This window comes from Oculina patagonica, chromosome 12 (assembly GCF_052425735.1).
Source record: "Oculina patagonica isolate OP01 chromosome 12, crgOcupat, whole genome shotgun sequence".
Taxonomy (NCBI): domain Eukaryota; kingdom Metazoa; phylum Cnidaria; class Anthozoa; order Scleractinia; family Oculinidae; genus Oculina; species Oculina patagonica.
In genome coordinates, this window is record NC_135769.1 from 9,781,456 (window position 1) to 9,787,425 (window position 5,970).

At 38.1% G+C, this 5,970-nt stretch overlaps 1 long non-coding RNA gene across 1 annotated transcript; it reads left to right on the forward strand.

Moving 5' to 3' along the window:
* The first annotated feature begins 1,005 nt into the window (after positions 1 to 1,005).
* On the forward strand, positions 1,006 to 4,923 carry LOC144633344 (uncharacterized). Its single transcript, XR_013567039.1, has 3 exons — positions 1,006 to 1,497; positions 2,088 to 2,166; positions 4,830 to 4,923. It is a non-coding gene; the product is annotated as an uncharacterized LOC144633344 (long non-coding RNA).
* Positions 4,924 to 5,970: the final 1,047 nt, after the last annotated feature.

The window sequence follows — 5,970 nt, forward strand, 5'->3', positions numbered from 1 at the left end:
TATATATATATATTTTTTGATTTCCCTATGTTGTCTCAACAAAGATTACGTTATATTATAGGTCTTATAGCGTGACTTGCGATAAACGACATACGATACGCGGGAGCTAGCTTTTAAGCTGCGAGAAAGGTCAAACGGTCTCTTGCTTACAGTGGCCCTGTATCTTCTAAGAATTAGAAATCTCTGTCTACCAAATCTAATAGATCCCATCACATAAAATTTAGTCTCTTTCGTTTATACATTTTAGGGTCCCGTTCTTACTGCACGGGAGTATTTTGCTTTTGTGTTCCACGCGGCGATTTCTTGTTATTAAGTTAAACTTGATTTCTGTTCGATTGAGCTAAACGGATCCGGTCGATCGGGTGCCTGCATTAAAGCGATGACGTCATCAGTTACACGTCATCGCTTAAAAACAATATATAATTATAATAAAAACCTTCCCAAACTCCTTTGCAACTGAAAAATCGTCAATGCCAAATAACTTGGTCAGTTTGAAGTCAGCAGGAGTAGTACGTCGTATAGAAATAACTCTTACCATGAACTTCTTCTTGTATAAGTCATAGGACGATGACGTCATTAGTCACGTGACATTGCCCTGAAATTCGTTTTTGCTCACTGTGACAAAGATATTTTGTTACTGAAAAAGCAGTCTTTGCAGTTTGAAGCACATTGGTGTGAGGTATTTTAGACTGCCCGGGTACCGAAAAAAATATAAAAAATTAAGGGGGCTATGTACAATTTTCAAAAAGTGGGAGTCTGGGTACAAGTGCGTATCTGGCGTTGCATTAAATGCGAGGAAGCAAAAAATTACATGTTGGTAGATATTTATATGTTAAGTACATTTTTATCACTTTTATTTTTATGACGTCATTGGTCACGTGACCAGAACGGACCGCAGTTTTAAATTCGCTTGAAAACTTTACCTGTATCTCTCTCTTAAGATTTTTTTACGCCAAGTTGTAGCTTTTTAAATAGTATTTTTAAAAATGGCCATTATTACTTTTTCCTAAAAAAGGACGGCAGTAAAAAATACAACTGAAAAGTTTGTTGGCTTCCTTCTCAACGACAATTTGCGGTAGGAATAAAAGAAAATTTTGCCAAAGGGAGGAGTGTATGCTCTTTATAATAGCGTTGTCAGTTTTTTCTCATTTCAATTGCTTTTCGCGAGGTTGAATGTAATTTCTTCCAGACGAAAGGAGTGGGCCTGGGGAGAAGTTAAATAGCTGCCCCTCCCCCTCCCCCTGCTGGTGGTCACCCCAGCGGATTCCCCGTGGTCCGTATTGTGGGCTCATGAAGAGCATTTTCAAAATGGCGACTATGCGACAAAATTTTGAGTTAAAGAGGACAGTTTTGTCGATGTTTTTCCTTCTTGACGCGATCAAAACGAGTCCCCAAACGTGGGGAAAACCTCCTTTATTTGTATTCCGGATAAAGAAGAATATGGAATGAGTAGAAACGTGCGAAAACGTGGGCAAAAGAAACTAACAGGGACCTGAGGTAAGCGTTTCTCATTGAACAACGATTTTTTTAGACTGGTTAAAGCTTATGTCTTCGACGTTTATCATGATTATCAACTTAGCTTACTGGAATTAAAGCCTGGCTAGGCGTAAAAAAATAGATGGTGAGAACGAGGCGATAGTATTAAATGGCAGTCATTTCGTCGAGGCATACAACTGTCACTTATGTTCGTTATCTGAATTTTAAGCTACTGTTTTCCAAATTAATAAGACTCGCATCCTTTCATTATTTATACATGAGGAAATGTTCCTCAAAATATTGACCAAATGGCCATTTTAGACCGCAAAGAAAAATTACGTCCGGAAGATTTTATGTGATACCTTTGAAATTAGAAGAAACATTTCAGCTCAGTGTGATCTCTTTTTTTAAGTTAGACTAGAGACTACTTGCAGTCATCCTGGTAGCTAATCTAGACTTTAATTAAACAGTGCTACTCACGTTTTGGAATTCCTTTTTGGGTATGTTTAATAAATGAGACCATTTCTTAACTCAAAATTTGTTCTTCCCATGATGTTTTATTGTATTGGTAAACATAGATTTACGTTTCCTTTGCATTTTGTGGTTTACAGGTCAGGGACTTATAGAATGCCTAATGTTTTGACAGGACATTCTGGATTACTGTTCAGTGAGTTAAACTATGGAGTTCAGGTAATTGTCGATCTCTTAGTTTTACACATAGTTATGTGACAGTCAATTCTGGCAATTCCCTTCCTTTTCTCTACACACATTCATTGCCTGAGGCATTTAAGATCTGCTTTTTTTCCAGACATTTGTCTACTTTACACAAAATCTGTTTGTTTTTAAGGCCTGTATTTTCAGTTGTTGGATGACCTACAGTAGCATTTTAAAGTAGCAATGTAAAAAATCGCGAGGCCTTAAGGTGGCTCGTACCGGTTTTTCATGCGTGGGAAGTCTGGTGACTAGCGCGCGCGTCACGCTTCATGCCCACGAGTCACGCGCGAGATTTGAAAAGAAAAACAAACATGGCGGCCGAGTGTGAGGTTGCTTTTCTTCATTTTAAGAAAAAATTCCGCGTTCAACTGAAGTTTTTTCAACAAGAAAATTTTAAGCCAACTTAATGTTCGACAGTCAAAATGTTTTCGGATGTCTCGCTGCTCGAGTTACAAAAGCAAATTCGCATGTGCTACGATCGATCTTGTCGGAGATCGTGACTCAACTCCACTTTTTTCGTTTCAGCTTATTTGAGTTAGCTTTCAAACACATGATTATTCAGACAAAGAAATACTAAAAAGTAAGACCTAAGAGGCGCAACTGGCGCTAACTGAAACTGGCTAAATCCCATGAAATCCTGAGCCGAAAAGTTTCGCAGACAAAGCGAGGGGAAGTCCACGCGTGTTGCGCGCGTATGTGCCCGCAAAGATCAGCGGTAGTCAGAACTGAGCATGAGTAAATACCAAACTTTAAAAATCGAAATTTTAAAGAACGCGGAAACGCGCGTGGGAATTATTGAGTTCGCGAAGGCTTTAGCAAGAAAACTAACCCGATGACCCCTATTTTTTATTGCCCTAATATTTTCCTTTTATGTAAAGGAAACGCCAGAAAAAATCTAAAAAAATTCTACGAAAGGAATTTTTAATTACTTACAAATTGCTCTTTTTTGCATTTGCAAAAAATCCGCTTCGTAGAATTTTTTTAAAATAATTATACAGTTTCTTTTTCATATGCTTAAAGTTATCACGCGAAAAAAAATGGGGGTCATCGAGTTAGTTTTCAAGATATAAGCACTGGAAGCTGAAAAAGGGTCCAAAAAATCATTGCCTACCGTTGCCATGGTAACCACTGATGACGTAATTATTGGTATTTGGATCAACAACACAATGGGTAATTTAATTATACAAAAATTTTGTTACAATCTTTAATTATTTTTTTGACCATTTTCTTCCAAACGTCGCACAGTCAAAAACCTGAAAACTGGTACGAGCCACCTTAAACTTAAGCAAGCCAGAAAACCCTAATCCCAATATAAAGCTAACTGCAAGCAACATGATGTACCCTTTGGCAACCAAAGTGCTTTTAAGGCTAGCCAGAGTACTATATAGGCTAACCGGAATCTTATGTAGGCTAACTGGAATGGCTTTCATGGCTCGTATGTTTCATGACACATAAGTGCCATACAAGCCAAAATATCTAACTCCAATAAATAGCATAACCTGAAGCCACCTCAGCTAACTATACTCAGGCTAACTGGAGTACTGCTTAGGCTAACCAGGGAGCTTTTTAGGCCAACCAATGTGCTATTTGTATATAGTGGAATGGCTCTCATGACTTGTTGGCTCGCACTTTGTCAAGACCCAAGTTTTTTTTAACTCATATTAAAATTAGCCAAGCAGTAGCTGTAAATTCGATTTAAATAAACTTCAGCTTAGTTTTTGTTGGCAACTTGCTCTACAAGAATACCAAACATAGATTTCAGTGATGTAATGCTTTGAAATGAACAGATTACAAAATTCAGTTTTAGGGTCCAAAACATTTTTAAAGATTATTAAAATAATATGACACTTTTCTGCAATAATTAATGAAAGGAAGGCCCGGGGGGGGGGGTACTCCCATAAATTTCGGATAGGGGTGTGCCGCCAAGGTTCTTAAACCCTGACCCTATTTAAGGATAAAGAAAGCGAAAATTGATACCCTTTTAAAGGCCCAAAACCGAAAAATGACACCCTATTCAAGGGGAGGAGAAGCGTTCCATGACGACCCAAATAACGGCTAACCGCGCACGGCAACACACAAATCTCTATAAAATCGCTTTACTAATAACTGAACAGTAAATTCCGTTTTAAAATACCTTTTTTGGTTTAGCTGGGCGTTTATTTTAGCTTATAGAATTTAGGTACCCCATCTAAGGATCACACCCGGAACTCATTGCCAAAAGGAGCAAAAATGATACCCTATTTAAGGACCGAGAACCTCAAAAACCATACCCTATCGGGCGGCACATACCTATATAGGCCACATATGGGAGTACCCCCCCGGGAAGGAAGGGTGCAAAGAAAATTGATTTCTTCCTTGCCTGACCTAGGTAGACTGGGCAAGGTGAAACCATTATAAGCTTACCCGAAGCCACATGTTTCTTTCGAAACAACTACAACAAAAAATAAAAATCCATAAATGTCATTTGGCTATCAACAGTAGCAAGTGGAAAAAAATATTGGATCCACTGGCCTAACATAAAAGCAGCCAGTTTTCACACACTGAAAAGGGCCATTTAATTTTAATAGACAGTCTGCATGCTGGAAAATAGCAATTTCAGCAAAATAATAGTTTTTTGTTTGTTTTGTTTCTATTTACAGGTTACTTGGAAGACTTTGCAAGGGCATTCCTGTTAGTCAAAATGAACTCAAAAATACACACTGTGTCAATGTAATAAAATTATCACATGATTGATTCCCACATGTTGCCAGTTTAAACCTGAATATACTTAAGTGACATTGATAGCTTTTTATATAATATGAACATCCCAGAACCCAATAAGATGGGAGGCGCAGTGGCCTAATGGTTAGTGCACCGGACTCCGGATCGAGCGGTACGAGTTCGAGCCCCGGCCAGGGTCACTTGTGTTATGTTTTTGGGCAAGACACTTTACTCTCATAGTGCCTCTCTCCACCCAGTTGTATCAATGGGTACCGGCGACATAATGCTGGGGGGGGGGGACCCTGCGGTGGACTAGCATCCCATTCAGGGGGGAGTAGAAATATTCCTAGCCGCTTAATGCTGCAGAAACCGGGATAAGCTCCGGCAGTGTGGGCTGCTTGGCTCGTGGCTTCTCCTAGAACCCAATAAGGCTTCATGTAAATACTGACACTTAATTACATGTAAGTTTTAAAAACATTCTGAGGTTCATGACAAAACATTTTTGTTTCAATAAAAACATGTAAAAATAATGACATAACAGAGAATTTACATAATTTTTATCGCAGACCACAAATTTTACTCCAGGTTAAGTTAATGTGTCAAGTTTTTTTGCAGCACAGGCTTGGTTCCACAGGGTGTGGTTCCAAAAATATCCATACCTCCCCCAAGGATGGTTCTTTGGTTTGGACCCTCCCATCCCCTGGGATTTCTAGTTTTGCTTCATACTTTCTTTAAAAAGTTTGTACTATTGAGACCCTCATCCCCCTCGGAATTTCCAATGACCATCCTTGGGGTGGGTATGGATATTTTCTGGAACCGCACAATGTGGGCATTTGCTTATGAAAGTAAGCTGCAGATTGATCTGATTGATACACACTAATCTATTTTCACATTTACCTGTTTTCTATGGGATATATAATTATATATTGTTTTTACCGGTTTCACTTGTAATAATAATAATAATAATAATAATAATAATAATAATAATAATTTTTTTTTAAAAATTAAATAAAAACTTTATTAACCAATTTCTAAAAGAATTACAATGATTTGACTATTCGAATAAGAACTTTATATATA